Source organism: Salmo salar, chromosome ssa13 (assembly GCF_905237065.1).
Source record: "Salmo salar chromosome ssa13, Ssal_v3.1, whole genome shotgun sequence".
In the NCBI taxonomy this organism is placed as follows: domain Eukaryota; kingdom Metazoa; phylum Chordata; class Actinopteri; order Salmoniformes; family Salmonidae; genus Salmo; species Salmo salar.
Window position 1 is genome coordinate 41,094,613 of NC_059454.1, and position 21,732 is coordinate 41,116,344.

General features: G+C 42.2%; 1 pseudogene; it reads left to right on the forward strand.

The window, feature by feature from the left end:
* Window positions 1–8,564: 8,564 nt before the first annotated feature.
* On the forward strand, window positions 8,565–21,094 carry LOC106567070 (cysteine sulfinic acid decarboxylase-like; annotated as a pseudogene).
* Window positions 21,095–21,732: the final 638 nt, after the last annotated feature.

A 21,732-nucleotide genomic window follows, 5' to 3' on the forward strand; every position in this document is an offset into this window, starting at 1 on the left:
TTTAAATCTCCTTTTCTGCGATTCTACGTTATTCCATGAGCGAGCAGAAAATGTAGCAGTTTTAAATCTCATTTCCTGCAATTCTACCATTTGTAGATCAGTGATTCTCAAGCTGATCTTCTCCAACAGACTCAATCCCTGATCATCTGAGGTTATAAAAATGGGGCAATTGTGACAGTTAAAGGGGAGAGACTGAATTCAACCAGAAAAACATATTTTGAACAAAAGAGCATGCCAATACCCCGCTGGGACACTCTTTGCAGACAACAATATATTCTGAAAAACCTGCAATTTAGCATCAGATTATAAACGGAAAGGCTTGATAGACAGTCATCGGAAGAAAAAAAACTAAAAGATTATGCTGCCTCAGAAGAATGCTTCTACCTTAGAAGGTTGTGGAGGATATAACGAAACAGTCTTACATAATATAAATCAACAAAAATATTTCACAACGCATTCGTTTTCTGTTCTTAACATATGGGTATGATTTATTTATTAAACCTTTATTTCATTAGGCAAGACAGTTAAGAACACATTTTTATTTACAACGACGGCCTACCAAAATGCAAAAGGCCTTCTGCGGGGACAAGGGCTGGGATTAAAAATAAAAATATAGGACAAAACACACATCACGACAAGAGAGACCTAAGACAACAACATAGCAAGGCAGCAACACATGACAACACAGCAGAGTAGCAACACAACATGACAAAACATGGTAGCAACACAACATGCAGGAACACAAAATGGTAGCAGCACAAAACGTGGTACAAACATTATTGATAAGCCTTTTTATATAAGAAAATGTACAAAGGGAAATGTAGACAATTCTCAGAACATAAATTGCTAGCCTATTTTCATTCGCTATAGAAATAACAACCCAACAATTTCTCCCACTCTGTTAGACTACATAATTTGGAGAGATATGCTTCTCTGCCTCCACAAAGCTCGCATAAAAGCGCAGGTACTCAGAATGATATTCTGCTACTGTTGAATAATTCACTGCCTGTAAATACACTGTATCAGCCAGAACAACTTTAACGTCTTCACCCAGCTCTCCTAATAAATATATAGGACATATTGGTATTTTGTGTCAGTGGATTCGTCTGTTATTATGGAGATGCTTTCTGTTTTTTTGACCAGACTGCGCCTCCGTTCTTCACATATATTAATGAATCCACTTCATTTACGTTTTTACATGGATAGCGAATGAAAATGCTAACTTTGTACGGAAAGAGGCTACATTTTCTTAGATAAAATGGTTATTATTCCCATATAATGTTGATAACAGACAATAAGTTAAAATGTTTGTTGATAATGTCCTTAAGATAAGCATTTCATTTGAAGTCAATCCACATGGTTGAACATTTATTTTGAATTAATTGGATAATTATGTTAGATGATCGTGGTATGCACACGTGGCAATTAATTCACACGTGACGTGAGAAGACGCTATATTGGTCTCGAGATCACATGATTAAAATAAAAATTAAAAATAAAACGCCTGGTCCTACCCAGTCATAACATTCGAAAATAAAGCTTGAAAACCTCATTGTGTGTGGGGGGGGGGGGTTTCCATTAGATTTTGGCCCAGTTTAGAAAAAAATAATATTGATGGTCATTGTATTTTATTTAGTTTTTGTAGTCAAAGATAGTGCTTTCAGAAAGTATTCATATACCCTTATTCCACATTTAGTTGTGTTACAGCCTAAATTCAAAGTTGATTAAATATGTTTTTCTCACCCATCTACACACAATACCACATAATGATAAAGTGCAAACATGTTAAGACATTTTTGCAAATGTATTGAAAATGAAATACAGAAATATCTCACTTACCCCTTACACCCCTGAGTCAATACTTTGTAGAAGCACCTTTGGCAGCGATTACAGCTTTGAGTCGTCTTGGGTATGTCTATATCAGCTTTGCACATCTGGATTTGGGGATTTTCTCCAATTCTTCCTTGAAGATTTTCTCAAGCTCTGCTAAGCTAGATGGGGAGCAGCGGTGAACCGCAATCTTCAAGTCCTTCCACAGATTTTTAATGAGATTTAAGTCTGGGCCAGTCAAGGACTTTAACATTCTTGTTCTGAAGCCATTTCCAGCATTGCTTTGGCTGTATGCTTGGGGTCATTGTCTTGTTGGAACGTAAATCTTCACCCCAGTCTAAGGTTGTTGGCACTCTGAAGCAGGTTCTCATCAAGGATCTGCCTGTATTTGGCACCATTCATTTTTCCCTCTATCCATTCTGCCAGTCACATTCTGCTAAAGGTCCCCAAAGCACACACATCCCTGGGTCGCTCCTCTTTTCAGTTCGCTGCAGCTAGCGACTGGAACTAGTTGCAAAGAACATTCAAACTGGACAGTTTTATCTCCATCTCTTCATTCAAAGACTCAATCATGGACACTCTTACTGACAGTTGTGGCTGCTTCGCCTGATGTATTGTTGTCTCTACCTTCTTGCCTTTGTGCTGTTGTCTGTGCCCAATAATGTTTGTAGCATGTTTTGTGCTGCTACCATGTTGTGGTGCTGCCATGTTGTGTTGCTACCATGCTGTGTTGTCATGTGTTGCTGCCATGCTATGTTGTTGTGTTAGGTCTCTCTTTATGGAGTGTTGTGGTGTCTCTCTTGTCGTGATGTGTGATTTGTCCTATATTTTTATTTTTAATCCCAGCCCCCGTCCCCGCAGGAGGCCTTTAGGTAGACCGTCATTGTAAATAAGAATTTGTTCTTAACTGACTTGCCTAGTTAAATAAAGGTTTTCCCAGACCGTGCTGCTGAACAGCTGCCGCCACCACCATGCTTCATGGTAGGGATGATGTTAGATGGGTGATGAGCTGTGCCTGGTTTTCTCTAGACATAGCGCTTTGCATTTAGGCCAAATAGTAACATTTTTGTTTCATCAGACCACAGAATATTTTGCCTTTGTCTCCTACATCCCTTTTTTTAAACTCCAGGCGTGCTGTTATGTGCCTTTTTCTCAGGAGTGGCTTCCTTATGGCCACTCTCCCATAAAGCCCAGATTAGTGAAGAGCTGTAGAGACTGTTGTCCTTCTGGCGGGTTCTCCCATCTCAACCAAGGAACTCTGTAGTTCTGTTGGGGGTCAGTGGGTTCTTGATCACCTCCCTAACCAAGGTCTTTCTTGCCCAATTGTTCAGTTTGGTCGGACGACCACCTCTAGGCAGAGTCTGAGTAGTTCCATGTTTTTTCCATTTCCCAATGATGGAGACCATTGTACTCTTGGAAACTTTCATCACTCTAGAAATAGTTTTATACCCTTTCCAGATATATACCCAGATATATGCCTATCATGGAGCTCTACGGACAGTTCCTTGGACTTGATTGTATCGTTTCTGCTCTGACATGCACTGTCAACTGTGGGACTTTATATAGACAGGTGTGTTTCTTTCTAAATTATGTCCAAACAATTTAATTGGCCAAAGGAGAACTCTAATCAAGTTGTAGCGACATCTCAAGGATGATCAAAGGAAATTGGATGCACCTGAGCTATGTTGGAGTGTATTAGCATTGTAGTGTGCATACTTACACTGTGTGGGATCTTATCCCAGAGGCCGACCCAAAACAACGCGGTCGCCGCAGGAGAGGTAGACGGAGCTACCTACTGGTCAGACTGAGAAGGCGAGCACACCATACACCCCTTCCGAGCATATTACTCGCCAATGTCCAATCTCTAGACAACAAGGTGGATGAAATTAGGGCATGAGTTGCCTTCCAGAGAGACATCAGAGATTGTAACATTCTCTGTTTCACGGAAACATGGCTCACTTGGGATATGATGTCAGAGTCGGTACAGCCACCCGGTTTCTTCACGCATCGCGCCAACAGAAACAAACAACTCTCTGGTAAGAAGAAGGGTGGGGTGTATGTCTTATGATTAACAACTCATGGTGTGATCATAACAACATACAGGAACTTCAGTCCTTTTGTTCACCTGACCTAGAATTCCTTACAATCAAATGCCTACCGCATTATCTACCAAGATAATTTTCTTCAATTATAGTCACAGCCGTGTATATCCCCCCCAAGCAGACACCTCGACGGCCCTGAAAGAACTTCCCTGGACTCTATGTAAACTGGAAACCATACATCCTGAGGCTGTATTTACATTTACATTTTACATTTAAGTCATTTAGCAGACGCTCTTATCCAGAGCGACTTACAAATTTTAACAAAGCTAATCTGAGAATAAGGCTTCCTAAATTTTATCAGCATATCGAATGTGCGACACGGGCTGGTAGCATTCTCAACCATTGCTAATCTAACTTCCGCGATGCATATTTATTGTAGCTGGGGATTTTAACAAAGCTAATCTGAGAACAAGGCTTCCTAAATTTTATCAGCATATCGAATGCGCGACACGGGCTAGTAGCATTCTCAACCATTGCTAATCTAACTTCCGCAATGCATACAAAGTCCTCCCCTGCCCTCCCTTTGGCAAATCTGACCATGACTCAATTTTGTTGCTCCCAGCCTATTACAACCATTTCGCTACACTCGCATTAACATCTGCTAACCATGTGTATGTGACCCATACAAATGTGCTTTGATTTGACCTCGACCCCATCGAACACCTTTGGGATGAATTGGAACGCCAACTGCGAGCCAGGCCTAATCGCCAAACATCAGTGCCCGACCTCACTAATGTTCTTGTGGCTTAATGGAAGCAAGTCCCCACAGCAATGTTCCAACATCTAGTGGAAAGCCTTCCCAGAAGAGAGGAGGGTGTTATAGCAGCAAAGGAGAGACCAGTTCTATATTAATTCCCATGATGAGCATGTGTCCACATACTGTTGGTCATGTAGGGTATGCTCTACTCTAACTGCCAGTCAATTCTCATCAACAACAACTCAGACTGGTGACCAACTGGGTGACAGCCTAGGCCATGAACGATCATCATCCTCCATAGTCAAACAGTAAACAACAGCAGTAATAGAACTCATCACTGAATTTGCTCAAATACATGTTCAAGTTGCTCTTCAAAATATGACTTCTCTCTACTCTTTTGCAATTTTGTTAACTTACAAAACGTATACAGGAGGAACCTAATCATTTACGAGTTAGCTAGCTGGCTTCATGAATGTCAACCATGCAGCACTCACTTGACATGTGCTGGCTCTCAACAGTCCAGTGTGTGCAGCAGCCACCCTCCACCCTGCAGGCAGTGCTAAGTATCTAGCCATGCACGTCAGCACCGATGAAGAAGATACTAGGCTGTGTAGTTTAAGATCTGGAAAGTCTGAACGTGAGGATTTATGTTTAGAAATGATGATGCTATTGTTCGGTTTACAAAGAAATGGTATTGAAATTCAGTTCTGTTGGATTTCGGTTCATACAGGAGTTAATGGAAATAATATGGTAGTTATAATAGCAAAAAAAAGCTGTGGAAAATAATATTGTGGATATAGAGCCCGAATATATTGATAACAGTCACCTTGTCTTAGAGAGATTTACACGGTTATCAAAACGTCACACTAGGGTAAGCCTACAGGAAACACAGCCCTTACTGTTTCTAAAATCCCCTATGGGAAACATTTATGGTGGGAAACGATTGGAATTTCCTTTTTTGACAGCTAAGTTTTATGGGTATTATGACTCATACTGTGGCACTCTATACAGGTGCAGTTGGGTAGAGGGGAAATGAAAACAGATTCTGAAAAATGGGTTAGATTGTTGGCAGAGACAATGAGATCAAAGTAGTAAGGGCAGACATTTTGATAGTACAAGGAAATCTGAATGTGATAGAGTGTCATGAAATGGAAACAGAAGGGAGGAAGTTATGTTGTGTAGGATGGGATTAGGGCATACAGGAATGGGATTGAATTGCTCTTTGAAATTGATAGGGTACCATGGTACTGGAATGTGTAATGGCTGTATGGTAGAGGAAACGGTTGAAGATGTATTATTATTTTGTGAAATGTACGATGCAGAAAGGGAGAGGTTGTTTGACAGGGTCGGAAGGGAATGGGGATTGGGTGGTATTTTGGGTGGGGGTAATGGGAATAGTGAGGTTTGTAGGGAATTTTTGCATTTTGTTCGAAATCACAGGAAGCTGCTGAGGGGAGGACGGCTCATAATAATAGCTGGAATGGAGCGAATGGAATGGCATCAAATTGATGTATTTGTCACCAACCTCCTGTGTTCGAAATTCAGGGTTAATTAAGAGAATATTGTGGTATAGACAGTTGGTTACCGGCCTCACACCCCAGTACAGTAGGTGGCGGTGTATGCACCTGTCAGTTGGTTGTGATCCGCCAATAAAAAACTCAAAGAAGAAGATCGTACATTTGGAAGAGGGGAAGGAATGTGTCTCGTGTGATCGAATTTATTCAACAAGCTATAGTGGATGTTGAAAGATGGTCGATTAACTGGGGTTTTAAATTGTCGGTGGCGAAGTCTTGTATGTTCTTCTCGAAGAATAAAGTTGCTGATTGTGATAATATACAGTTATTTCTGTATGGACAGCCTATGAGGAGGGTTTCTAAGTATAAATATTTGGGTCTATGATTCAATGAGCGATATACATGGAAAGATCATGTCATAAATGTTGAAACAAAGTGTAAGAATGTGGTGAATCTTATGCGCTCGGTCTCTGGTTATGAATGGGGTGCTGACAGACAATCGTTGATGGATATTTATAGAGCTCTGATCAGGACGACAATTGATTATGGGTGTATAGTTTATGGAACAGCGGTGAAATCTTGGCTTCAGAGGCTGGACAGAATCCAGTATACAGCTCTAAGGATATGTATTGGTGAATTTAAATTAACATCTGTATATGCCTTACTAGTGAAAGCAGGTGAGATGCCTTTGGATATACGGCATAACAAATTGTCATTCGCTTATTGGGTTAGGTTGAAAGGCTGTGAGGTTGAGAATCACACTGCTACTGTTCTAGATGACTGTTGGGAATATACTAGTAGACAAGGCAGTGGTTTTGGTTGGACAGTTGGAAAGCTTGTTGATGAGAGGGGTTTGAGGGAGTTGGAGATTGGCCCTTCTGTATTGATAGGGGATGTTCCTCCATGGTTACTCCCAGATCCTGTTGTTAATCTAACCTTGGTAGATATAAGGAAAGATTGGTCAGAAGTTAGTGATATAGCGAAACTGGTTGACAATTACATTGGTAGAAGTTTTTATGCTTTTTTACCACTTTTCACAGATGGATCCAATAACCCAGATAGTGGGCACACAGGAGCAGGTGTTTACGTTCCTGAATTTGATGTGCAGATATGTAGACTCAGTTGAACTGTTTCGCGATACTAGTTGCCCTCCAGTGGGTACAACCTGTTAGAATTATAATATGCTCAGATTCTCTGTCTGTATTGAGTAGTTTATCATCTTGTAAATCTAATCGGAGTGACCTACTATTGGAGGTATGAATGTTATTATGTTGTGGTCTACAATTTCATTCCCTTCCACACCCGAATGTGCTGGGACTGGGTGTAGTAGTGAGAGTCCCAGCACATTCAGGTGTGGAAGGGAATGAAATTGTAGACAAGTTAGCCAAAAGAGCTTTGAAACAAGATATAATTGATATTAATGTTCCACTGGGTAGAGGTGAGGCCAGATGTAAGATCAGAGACATTTTGATAGATGTGTGGCAGAAGAGATGGGACTCTGAGCCCAAGGGCCAGCATTTATATGCCCTCTAAAGAAAGGTCGGTGGACTAAGATTCAAAGGTCAGATTAGGAAGAAAGAGGTGGTGTTTGCTCGATTGTGCTTAGGACATTGAACTCGTCATTACATCTGGTTGGCAAGCATGTGAATGGTTTGTGTCTGGAGTGTATGGTCGATGAAACGGTGGAGCATGTGTCGCTATATTGTTGTAAGTATGTTGAAGAGTGGGAAAGATTGAAGTTTAGGGTCATTGAGGTTGGACGGGTTGGGGGGTTTTGGAAGGGATTTTAGGGATGGGGGAGGGTCAATTAGAAGTTAGTAGGGTTCTTTTTTACTTTTTCAGAAGTACGGAGTTAGGTAGGAGGATTTAGAAATGTTATAAACCGTGATTGACCACACACTCCAGCACAGTAGGTGGCGGCATGCTTCTTTAACATTTGTTTGCAGACCGCCATTATATCATAGAAAAAGAAGATAGTAGTCGCTACAGGGGTCTTCTGGTGGTCCAAACACTTAAGACACAACCTCGTCCACTTACCCTTGCCTTATGCCCTTGGGGGAATCCCTGTCACCATCTTGGAGGGTGGTCCAAATGATTAGCCAAGCAAGGGAAGTTTGCAACGTAAGCCCCTCAGCCCTCGTTTTTAGTCGGCTGGGTAGAGTGAAGTCTGTTAGGATCACGAGAGGCGGGCTGGCTTCGATTTTTTTGTGCTCCTGGGGATCAGAAGAAATGTGTGTTGGGTCTCACCTGATTTGATAAGTTTGAAGTGTTGTTTGCATCTCTTAGGAACAGAGCACCCCTCAAGGGGGTTATATCTGGCGTCTCGTGGGAAGTAGATGTTGAAGAGATTGAAAATATTATTGGAGTGATTGATGCATGTCGGATTAATTGTGTGGTGAATGAAGAAAAAGGCATGTCTATCTGTTCTTTTGATATGTAGTCTCTCCCTAATCAAGTGCAGTTAGGGTATATTAACTACAGTGTCAGAGCATTTATCCCAAGACCAATGCATTGTAAAGCTTTTGGTCATGTGTCAAGTGTTTGCAAAGGGAGAAGCCGAGATATCCAAGTTGGGGAAAAGATCATATGTGTTATAAAAGTGATATGTTGCAATTCTGGTGGGAACCATGATGCCACATCTTTTCGAATATCCACAAGGGTGAAAGAGAATGAGGGGGCCAAAGTCAGGGCTATCCAGAGCATATCATATGCAGCTGCTGTTAAAAGGGTTGAGGCTGTGAATGGGACACTCGAAGAGTCCATGGTGGAAGATAGGCCTTCACTGCAGGCTGCAGGGGTTGCCTTTCACCAGCAGGATCCTGACATTTTAAAAGTTAAGAAGGTGGATGTTGTGGCCTTTATAGCTATGGTGATAAATGGTACTGCAAAGGTGGAGAGAAGGTCCAGGAAGATAGAAATCATTGTGGAAGCAGCGGAGCGGTTTCTGGTACAAGCCGTACCACCCTCTCAGGCCCTAGAGCCTGAGAAGGGAGATATGGGGAATTGAAGGAAGAAGGAGTTTTGTTTTGCTAATGTACTATTTTTATTTGGGTGGATTAAGTTAGTTTCCCTATCACGTATGGGTTTTCCTTTTACCTTGTTTTGGTTTCAACCCGTCCAGTTGGTGGCGGCAATAGACCCTTTTGGGTTGTAGTCCGCCATCAAACCCACAGAAGAAGAAGGGTCTCCTGGTGTGTTCAAACGTGTCTGGTAAGAAGTTGCATACGATTTTATCATAAAATAAAAACATTCAGCTAATGATGTTTTGGTTCTGTGCGTTAAAAATGCATTTAGCTCGAGTTAAAGATAATGGGGCGACTTCCTGCTTACAGACATCAACAAAACTCTACCAAGACTGCATTATTTAGTTATGGGTATTTCGAGTCTTTTCGATAAGTAACGTTAGCCGACTTGCCGCATTCAAATGCTAGTCGGAACAAGAACATGGACATTTCAGACTTGTTAACTGGTTGTAGTTAGACAAGTGTCCTGTTCAAGCAGTTAGCAAGTTGGATGTTTCCTAGTTCTGACTAGCACCTGCACCCAAATAATAGCCCACAATTACACAGAACAATGTTGTGTGTAATTGCAGTCAAATGTTTGGGCGCAGAAGTCATTTGGGAGCTGAAATCAGTAAATGCTTAAATCTACCTCGATCCACGAAAAAATGTAATCTCAATTTAAAGCCAAAAAAGTAGGCTACCATTATCAGGTCGTCACGTTCAAATGTTTACCTGGCCAAATTAGCAGTATGCAAATCAGGCAGCCAAATGCTTCAAGGGAGGGCACAGTTGACAACTTCAAATAACATTTTAATTGTCACACTTCGTAAACAGGTGTAGACAAACAGTGAAACGCTTACTTACCGCCTTTCCCAACAATGCAGAGGGAAAAAAGATAAATAGTTGATAAATAAAACCCAGAAATAAATATACTAAACAGAAATATAAACGCAACGATTTTACTGAGTTAGTTCATATAAAGAAATCAGTCAATTGAAATAAATATGTTAGGCCCTAATCTATGGATTTTACATGACTGGGCATGGATGTGGGCCTGGGAGGGCATAGGCCCATCCACTTGGGAGCCAGGCCCAAGCCAATCAGAATGTGGTTTTCCCTACACAAGGGCTTTATTACAGACAGAAATACTCCTTCCTCAGTTACGTCAGCTATCCGGGTGGCTGGTCTAAGACGATCCCGCAGGTCAAGAAGCCGGATGTGGAGGTCCTGGGCTGGCGTGGTTCCATGTGGTCTGCGGTTGCGAGGCTGGTTGGACATACTGCCTAATTCTCTAAAACAACGGAGGCGGTTTATGGTAGAGAATTGAACATTATATTCTCTGGCAGCAGTTCTGGTGGACATTCCTGCAGTCAGTATGCCAATTGCGCGCGACCTTAACTTCAGACATTGTGTTGTGACACAACTGCACATTTTAGTGGCCTTTTATTGTCCCCAGCACCTGTGTAATGATCATGCTGTTTAATCAGCTTCTTGATATGCCACACCTGTTATGTGGATGAATTATTTTGGTAATGGAGAAATGCTCCCTCACAGGGATGTAAACACATTTGTGTACAAAATATGAGCGAAATAAGCTTTTGGTGCATATGGGAAATTTCTGTCCGCTTTTATTTCAGTTCATGAAACATGTTGCGTTTATATTTTTGTTCAGTATAATAACACAAGGAATAAATACACAATCTCTGTAAGCATTTCACTTTGACTATAAGTTTCCAATGAATGAAATCAAACTATAGGCCTACATTTGATGAGAATGAATGCCAGTTTGCATAACAGCTTTCATTTGCAGATTTAATGATAGCTACTGTAATGCATCATTTTCTCAGGTCCAGCGATATAAGGGGATAGCTAGCTGATCATGGCTGAAGAAGAACCCCTAGGTGGCGCCCAGCAGGTACTGCGTCGTCTGAAGCCCAAGTTGATCGATACTCTAAGTGCAGACCCTGACTTTGTGCTGCAGCATGTAGACTCCCTCAGCCTACTGGCACGGCATGAGTACAAGCAGGTCAAAGCCCTCACTGACCCATCAAAACAGGCCCAGGACCTTCTGGACCATGTGATCAACAAAGGACCTGCTGCTGCAGAGCAGTTTCTGCAGCTCCTGAGGGGCAAAGAAATGCAGGATACGTTTCCCAACCTTCTGTTCCTCAAGGAACTGACAGTGAATGATCAAAGAGCTGCAGGTGAAAAAGGTACAGGTACCGTACTCATCTCTTTAGACTCACCTGGGGGATGGTGTCGCCCCTCTATATTACCATATTTACTGTACTGAAAAATTATGCCTTTTTTAAATCATGTTTTTTGTTTTTCTAGAGGGAAATGAAGTTACCAGAAAGAGAGGACAAACATTTGAGTCCGAAGAGAACCTTCCCGCTAAACAGACATGCAAGGATGGTGAGTTGACCCTCTTGAAACAAGGGAATATAGGGTATAATTTCATTCAAAATGTTCGAATGTTGACTGTCTAGTGACAGTCTGTCTGGTGTTTCATATTGGACCCGTCTGTTGCTGAGCAGGCTCTAAGATGGTGGTGGAGAAGGATCTGATGCGTGTGGCTAAAAATATCGGTCGCTCCTGGAGGGCAATTGGTACAGGGGCCCTAGACATCCCCTCTGTCAAGCTGGATCAGATCCTGGAGGACTATCCACACAGCCATGTGGACCGTGTGTTCGCCATGCTGCGCTACTGGAGCACACTGAAGCGGCATGAGGCCACTGCGGCCAATCTCCACTCCCTGCTCAGCCAGGACGACTGGGCCTTGCCACCAAACAGCATTGACTTTCTCCTGGACCCCATCTTAGACCCTTAGCAGTCTGGCCTTACTACTAACCCTTAGCTACTATTGCATAATTTCCACTGCAGGGATTTACCACAGTGCTTGGCCTCAGACTTTAGTGTTTCCATGGTTGAGGTTTAGTGGGAAAAGGACGTAACCGTTGGGATGTAAATCCAGGTCTTCTGCATGGTAACTCAACGTCTTTACCATTAGACCAGGAGGAAATCCTCATGGTCAGACTGGGTGACAATTGGTCTTACTTTTATTTTGTTCTTTTTTTACCAGATCAGCTTTAAAAAAACATCTCTCTTTTATACGTTTGTTTTGCATCATCTCTTGTTTTGTTAATAATTTTTTTGTAAATATATACTACCGTTCAAAAGTTTGGGATCACTTAGAAATGTCCTTGTTTTTTAAAGAAAAGCACAATTTAGCAGAAATAGTGTAGATGTTGTAAATGACTATTGTAGCTGGAAACGGCAGATTTTTTAATGGAATATCTACATAGGTGTACAGAGGCCCATTATCAGCAACCATCACTCCTGTGTTCCAATGGCACGTTGTGTTAGCTAATCCAAGTTTATCATTTTAAAAGGCTAATTGATCATTAGAAAACCCTTTTGCAATTATGTTAACACAGCTGGAAACTGTTGTCCTGATTAAAGAAGCAATAAAACTGGCCTTCTTTAGACTAGTTGAGTATCTGGAGCATCAGTTTAATACTTTTTTTTGCTGATTCCATATGTGTTATTTCATAGTTTTGGTGTCTTCGCTATTATTCTACAATGTTAAAATAAAGAAAAACCCTTGAATGAGTAGGTGTGGCCAAACTTTTGACTGGTTCTGTGTGTGTGTGTGTGTGTGTGTATCTCATTTTTGTAGTTGTATAGTTATTTTGTCTCAGGCAGGGCTACTCTGTTACAGGTACATTAGCTAATGAGTCATATCATATAAGAATATGGACTTTGTACTGCAGACTTCATTCTTAAGGGTCTAGTGCTATCTATGTGGTGTTTATTGTGAACAAGATTTCAGTTTCTGAGATTTGCACAGATGACCATTTACGACATAGACCTAGTGTGTTGTATATCCAGTTCCAAGGTATGTTTGAAATGTTTTGTACAACTTAATCTTATGGTTTGTTCTGTAACCATTTTAACAGCCACAGTCTAAGATGTTTATTGCCATAGGAGATTTATTAAAATGAATCATGTTGCTCTCTGGAAATCGTTTTCTTCGAGTACGTTACTACAGAGTACAGATATATAAATCAAGTGCTATTTGAATATTAAATTGTCATGGGATGCATTTGCACTGTTGTTTACCAATATTTTATGGTATGCACATCACATTTACAGACTGAGGCTTTTTAAGCCATGCGTCAACTAGCGAGATGCTGGAACCTGGTATGGCGTTCCTCTCGCAATAGCTGGAGTAATCTGAGTGTTGTTTCGGAGCGAGGTGATATGGAATGTTTGTGTTGTCTGATGGGGCGAGGGTGTACATCTGTATTGTGCAGGGTTTTCAACCTGTGACTCAATATCTACGATACATTGATGTTTCCTTCTGAACATTTTGATGTAAAATAAAAACATCTGACTAGTAGTGCAAAAAACTTTTTGATTTCAATTCGTGTGTGTGTGTGTATTTTTGCGTCACACTGTCATCTGATTGCCACGTCACTATTCAACTCTCATTGTCTTCCTTCATTAGACTATGGGACAACTACAGAACCTTCCCCCAATGATCTGCTGTGCCTGAATGAACCACTTCTGGACCACAGACAGGGCCAGCACTTCCTAACCCAGGCTTTTAAAGTCGTCATGGAGGAGGTGCTGTGTAAGGGCACAGACATCAATGAGAAGGTCTCACATCCCCGCTTCACCTTATATAGTTGTCTGTCTAACCATTGTCTTACCCCAGATACATTTACATTTAAGTCATTTAGCAGACGCTCTTATCCAGAGCGACTTACAAATTGGTGCATTCACCTTATGATATCCAGTGGAACAACCACTTTACAATAGTGCATCTATATCTTTTAGGGGGGTGGGGGATTAAAAGGATTACTTTATCCTATCCTAGGTATTCCTTAAAGAGGTGGGGTTTCAGGTGTTTCCGGAAGGTGGTGATTGACTCCACTGTCCTGGCGTCGTGAGGGAGCTTGTTCCACCATAGGGGTGCCAGAGCAGTGAACAGTTTTGACTGGGCTGAGCGGGAACTGTGCTTCCTCAGAGGTAGGGGGGCCAGCAGGCCAGCGGTGGATGAGCGCAGTGCCCTCGTTTGGGTGTAGGGACTGATCAGAGCCTGAAGGTACGGAGGTGCCGTTCCCCTCACGGCTCCGTAGGTAAGCACCATGGTCTTGTAGCGGATGCGAGCTTCAACTGGAAGCCAGTGGAGAGAGCGGAGGAGCGGGGTGACGTGAGAGAACTTGGGAAGGTTGAACACCAGACGGGCTGCGGCGTTCTGGATGAGTTGTAGGGGTTTAATGGCACAGGCAGGGAGCCCAGCCAACAGCGAGTTGCAGTAATCCAGACGGGAGATGACAAGTGCCTGGATTAGGACCTGCGCCGCTTCCTGTGTGAGGCAGGGTCGTACTCTGCGAATGTTGCAGAGCATGAACCTACAGGATCGGGTTACCGCCTTGATGTTAGTGGAGAACAACAGGGTGTTGTCCAGGGTCATGCCAAGGTTCTTAGCACTCTGGGAGGAGGACACAATGGAGTTGTCAACCGTGATGGCGAGATCATGGAACGGGCAGTCCTTCCCCGGGAGGAAAAGCAGCTCCGTCTTGCCGAGGTTCAGCTTGAGGTGGTGATCCGTCATCCACACTGATATGTCTGCCAGACATGCAGAGATGCGATTCGCCACCTGGTTATCAGAAGGGGGAAAGGAGAAGATTAATTGTGTGTCGTCTGCATAGCAATGATAGGAGAGACCATGTGAGGATATGACAGAGCCAAGTGACTTGGTGTATAGCGAGAATAGGAGAGGGCCTAGAACAGAGCCCTGGGGGACACCAGTGGTGAGAGCACAACCATCTGCATTGATAGTTCATGGCAACGCAGTCACTTTAGAATGACTCCTGTTGAAAGATAATTCTGTCTAACCTGTAAACTTCCTGCATTGTGTCCATTTGAAATCAATCACTTTTTGACAGCATCCCTTCTGATTTAAAAATAACTTTCCTTACATGTTTGCCCATGGATGAAGTGGTCAGAAAGTGACTTTTTGGACCTGAATGACAAAACATTCAGGAGGTAAAGATGATCAAAGTTGACCGAATTTGCATACCCCCACCAAACCATGAGACAGCCATGTGTTCATCGCTGGAAAAGATAAATGGTTGAGTTCATTTAAACGCTTACAGTGTTGTCAAACAATTATATTATTTCTTGAAATGTTTTGTTTTTAAGTAAAAATGATTTCATTTCAATGGTGTACCAGCTAAATTACACTGGTCTGAATTACAGGTCCATTCTATGAATTTTATTTATATTATTTAAATTACACCCACCCTGTATTCAAGAGCATGTTGTGTCTCAACCGATGGCGGGACACAACACAAAAACCTTAGATTATGTAAAATAGGGTCTACACTACAGCATATGTGAATATGAAAAAAATCTTGAGTTTACACGTTTTTAGATAATTGACGTTAAAGGTTAAAAAATGACCATTTTTATTCAAAAATATTTTTCCCCAGAAATTATAAAATAGTTTAGCAAAAAATAATTAGGAACCACTGGGCATTGGGCTAAGTACTGGTAAATTAACAGATATATTCCCACCTGATTGTTTGCATTACAATCAAACCTTGGAGGTACACATTACCCAGAGCTGTATTTTCAGGGGTTTCTTGTGCTTGTTATACCCGGGCTACAGGTGTGTGAGTGGCGGGAGCCGGAGGAGTTGGCTGCTCTGCTGGATCTGGAGCTGAGAGAGAACGGGAAGTCCCAGCACCAGCTGCTGCAGAGAGTACGGGGCGTAGCCAAGTACAGCGTCAAGACCAGTAAGTCCCCCACAGCCCAAGCTCTGGTCCAGGGTGTTAGGGCGGTTTGCTATCGCTGAGCCTTCCTTCACTAATAAGCAAGCACTAACGCCCTGGACCAGAGCTACCCCAACCCCACAGGGAAACAGACAGGGGGAGATGAGTGTGGTTCTGGTTACAGTTGATTCTTGGTATGCAATCGCTTAGAACTGTCCTGAATGCATGCACTAAATAAAGTAAAGAGCATATCTCTCTCCAGATCCTCCGCATTTCTTCAGTCAGCTCTTTGCAGGGGTGGATTACCATGTCTTGACAGTACAATTCCTTACGGAGGCTCTCAACACTAGCCAGTAGGAGAGAGCAATATATGCATATATACCATACATACCATATACACTTCCTTATGTATTTATTTGGACTGTGAAGCTAAAACTATACTGCAGCATTTTAGATTTGAGGGCATTTTCATTCATATCTATTTTACTGTTTAGAAATGAAAGCACTTTTTGCATCTGGTCCCCCCCATTTGAAGATGTCATAAGTATTTGGACGAATTCACTTAAAGTGTTTTAAATTCAGTAAAACGTTTGTAGTATTTGGTTCTATATTCCTACGACGCAATGACTACATCAAGCTTGTCAAATACAATTTCATTTGATTCGTCATATGCTTCGTAGACTAACAGTGAAATGCTTACTTAACATGACTACATATGGCGAGTAGAAAATAGCATGACAAAATATAGCGAGTAGAAAATAACATAACTATATATAGCGAGTAGAAAATATGCAGTCGTGGGTGAACAGGGAGTACAGGAGGGACCTAAGCACGCACCCCTGAGGGGCCCCCGTGTTGAGTGTCAGCGTGGCGGAAGTGTTGTTGCCTATCCTCACCACATGGGGGCGGCCCGTCAGGAAGTCCAGGATCCGGTTGCAGAAGGTGTTGTTCAGTCCCAGGGACCTTAGCTTAGTGATGAGCTTGTGACTCTCCAAACTTGTTGGATGCATTTGCAGTTTGTTTTGGTTGTGTTTCCGACAATTTTGTGCCCAATAGAAATTAATGGTAAATAATGTATTGAGTCATTTTGGAGTCCCTTTTATTGTAAATAAGAACAGAACATGTTTTTGAATCTCCCCTGTTAGCATGTTTTGGGGATATGATCTTTGTGCCTCTGTAACTTTCTCACACAGCATATTGGGCACAACATAATCCAAAACGCAAGCAAAACAAACTGCAAATACATCCAACAAGTTTGTAGAGTCACAAGCATGATGTAGTCATTGTGCGGTAGGAATATGGGACCAAATACTCAACTTTTGACTAAATGTAATATACTACAAGTGAACTTGTCCAAATACTTATGACACCTTCAAATGGGGGGACCAGATGCATAAAGTGCTTTCATTTCTAAATGGTAAACAGATATGTAAGAAAATACCCTCAAATAAAAGGTGATGTTCTGTTAAACATTTGATCTCAAATCCAAAATGCTGGAGTTAAGAGACAAATTAAACATTTTCGCTTCACTGTCCAAATAAATACGGATTTATTTGGACAGTGAAGATAACTTTTAATTTGTCTCTACATTCCAGCAATATAGTATATACCATAACGTATGTTATGATATGAAGAGGCTTGTGATTGACTGTTGTACAATTCCCTTTACAGGTATACCTATGAGGTAGCTCCAGTGTTTGTCCTGATGGAAGACGAGGTCCTCGCCAAACTACGTTCTCTGGTTGGGTGGACAGAGGGAGATGGCATCTTCTGCCCAGGCGGCTCTGTGTCTAACATGTATGCCATGAACGTGGCACCATACCACACCTTCCCAGAAGTGAAACTCAAGGGACTGTGGGCCCTCCCTCCACTGGCTGTCTTCACATCTCAAAAGATACGGGAAAATGGACAGTATGGTTGTAGTAATACAATATTCAATTTCCCATTCATTCATTATACCCAAACTTTCATCCAGAGACACTACTCTGTGACGAAAGCAGCTACATTTCAGGGCATTGGGACAGAGAATGTGTTCCAGATCAAAGTGGATGATCGGTAAAGTGACCGGAATCATTCTTTCTTTGTGACCCTCTTGTCAGTCATCTCATTATCATCACATGCATATACTGAGTATACAAAACATTAAGAACATCTTCTCTTTCAATGACATAGACTGACCAGGTGAATACAGGTGAAAGATATGATCCCTTATTGATGTCACCTGTTAAATCCACACCAGTCAGTATAGATGAAGGGGAGAAGACATTTTTAAGGATTTTTAAGCTTTGAAACAATTGAGACTTGGACCGTGTATTTGTGCCATTCAGAGGGTGAATGGGCAAGACAAAATGTCATTGAACAGGGTATGGTAGTAGTTGCCAGGTGCACTGGTTTGAGTGTGTCAAGAACAACAACGCTGCTGGGTTTTTCCATGCTCAACAGTTTCCTGTGTGTATCAAGAATGGTCCACTACCCAAAGGACATCCAGCCAACTTGACACAACTGTGGGAAGCATTGGAGTCAACATGGACCAGCATCCCTGTGGAACGCTTTAGACACCTTGTTGAGTCCATGCCCCAATTAATTGAGGCTGTTCTGACGGCAAAAGGGGGTGCAACTCAATATTAGGAAGGTGTTCTTAATGTTTTGTACAGTCCTTGTACATAATTTACAGATTTGAACAAGTGTTCTCTGTTGTCTTACAGGGGTTGCATGATTCCAGAGGACCTTGATGAGAAAATTGAGCTGGCGAAATCACAAGCAAGTTTACTGTTTACCATGAAGTGTTAATACATTCAGAAATGTTATGTGCTGTGATATACAGTAAGGGAAACAAAACCTTAAATAAGAACATAAGTATGTTTTGTAACAAAGGAATAGGGAAGGGAAAGGGAATACCTAGTCAGTTGCGCAACTGAATGCATTTAACGAAATGTGTCTTCCGCATTTAACTCACCCCTCTGAGTCAGTTTGCCTGCCTGCAAAGTTGTATAGTTGTGGTTTGCTGATAGACTACTAGGATTTGCCGGTAGACTACTAGGAACTCTCAGATCCTAGTAGATCATTTACACCAAGGCTGCCTAGCCCTGTTCTTGGAGAGCTACCCTCCTGTACTGTCCTATAGGATGGTACCTCTCCAGGAGCTGGGTTGGGTGGCCCTGGCTCTTTCTCCATTTGTCTATCTGCGATTCCTTGCATCCTCTCTCCTCGCCTCCTTCGCAACCAAATTGGAGGAGAAGTTCCAAGGTCCCTCCTCTCGGACCTTCTTCTCCAATGCCTTTTGAGAAGGAGGCGGACAGAGGATGAAAGATGAATTGAGAAAGAGCCCCAGATGTACACACTACATACCAGAAATAAAGATGACAGGACATCTTTCATTACCCCTCTCTTCCACCAGGAGGCATTCCCATTCCTGCCACCTCAGGAACAACTGAACATGGAGCCTTTAACCCACTAGAGCCCATAGCTGACATCTGTGACAGACAGGGGTTGTGGATGCATGTAGATGTGAGATCTTAAAGTGATGTTTCACTCTACACTCAAACGTTGGCAGATGTTTTCACACAACAGTGATCTAATGTGGAGATGAAGTGCAAGTCCGATGCCATCGGTTATGTTGATCCATCCAACTGTATGCCCCAATCTCAAACAAAGATAGCCAGTGCCACAGTCTAATTTAATTTGGGAGGGTGACCATTTTGAGCTGAAGAATAGACTGGTGTTCTCTTGTTGTTTGACACAGGCAGCTTGGGGAGGGAGTGTCTTTTTCTCAAAGGAACATAGACATCTCATGAGAGGAATTGAAAGGTGTGAGTCTGGTCAGGTGCATACTTTTGCCTACGGTGGTTGGGATTAAAACTAATGTCCAGAATGTAATAATGTGTTTGTGATCAGAGCCGATTCAATGACTTGGAATCCACACCAAAATGCTGCAGACGGGCTTGCAGTGTTCAGCCATTCCGCTCAAGGATACCATGGTAAGACAACACCTTCTTACCAGACATTTTATTTCCATGTTATTTGTTTCCTCTTCATTCTTATTCTTCAGCGAAACCTCAGAATCTGTTCTCCTTTTCCACAGAGCCTTTTGAAGCATTGCCACAGCGCAAATGCAACCTACCTGTTCCAGCAGGATAAGTTCTATGACATGAGTCTGGACACAGGGGACAAGTCGATACAGTGTGGCCGTAAGGTAGACTGTCTATAGCTGTGGTTGATGTGGAAAGCAGTGGGCTCACATGGCTTGGCAGAGCGTGTAAACAGGGCTTTCGCCCATACAAGGTACAACCACATAGCCCATAGGCTATATCTTCATGGGTATTGGGTACAACCCCATGGCTCACGTTCTAAATAAAACAACTCAATCTCCTCATCATAGATTTAAAGATTTTAATAGAATATATGTCAATGAATGTTTTACATGTAATATAATGACTAATTTGTGTTGTCTGTCCCATAGTTATCTGGTAGAGGAGATGCAGAAATGAGAAGGGTTTCAACTTATAGGAAAGGTAAGGTTTTATTAAATAGTACACACTAAAAAAAATCTTTCTTGTCACGTTTTCATCTCACCAAGGTCTTCTGCTCTGGTCCCATTGAACAGCCTGAGTTTGTGGACGTGTGTTTCCGGTTCATACCACCCAGCTTGAGAGGAAAGGAGAACAGTCCAGATTATCAAAATAGATTGTCAGAGGTTGGTGTATGAAGTAGTTTATGGTGATGACAATATTCTTACCTCAATTTGTCAACTTAAGATAGTATAATACAGTATACAGTGTTTGGATGACATAATTCTTTGATCTTCTCACTCACTAGGTGGGTCCAGTGATCAAGGAGCGAATGATGAAGCAGGGGACCATGATGGTGGGCTACCAGCCTCAGTGTGGACGAGTCAACTTCTTACGCATGATAGTTGTCTCCCCGCAGCTCTCCCGACAAGATATGATCTTCTTTCTAGATGAGATTGAGAGGCTAGGGAATGATCTCTGATAGTCATCATTACCTAAACATTGTTTTGTCACTGTCTTTCATCTTGTGACTCTCAGCATCAGACGTCTGTCTGTTTTTTTTTGTCTGTTTAAAAAATCTATATTATTACTAGGCAAATCAAATCAAATGTATTTATATAGCCCTTCGTACATCAGCTGATATCTCAAAGTGCTGTACAGAAACCCAGCCTAAAACCCCAAACAGCAAGCGATGCATGTGAAAGAAGGACGATGGCTAGGAAAAACTCCCTAGGAAAAACTCCCGAGAAAGGCCAAAAACCTAGGAAGAAACCTAGAGAGGAACCAGGCTATGAGGGGTGGCCAGTCCTCTTCTGGCTGTGCCGGGTTGATATTATAACAGAACATGGTCAAGATGTTAAAATGTTCATAAATGACCAGCATGGTCAAATAATAATAATCATAGTAGTTGTCGAGGGTGCAACAAGCACGTCCGGTGAACAAGTCAGGGTTCCATAGCCGCAGGCAGAACAGTTGAAACTGGAGCTGCAGCACGGCCAGGTGGACTGGGGACAGCAAGGAGTCATCATGCCAGGTAGTCCTGAGGCATGGTCCTAGGGCTCAGGTCCTCCGAGAGAAAGAAAGAAAGAGAATTAGAGAGAGCATATTTAAATTCACACAGGACACCAGATAAGACAAGAGAAATACTCCAGATGTAACAGACTGACCCTAGCCCCCCGACACATAAACTACTGCTAATGCTCATTAGTCTACTCTAATGGCACTGAGTGAAGAGAAAGATGCACTACAAAGTGTCTGAAATGGTATGTGGCACAGTAATAAACCTAATCCATGT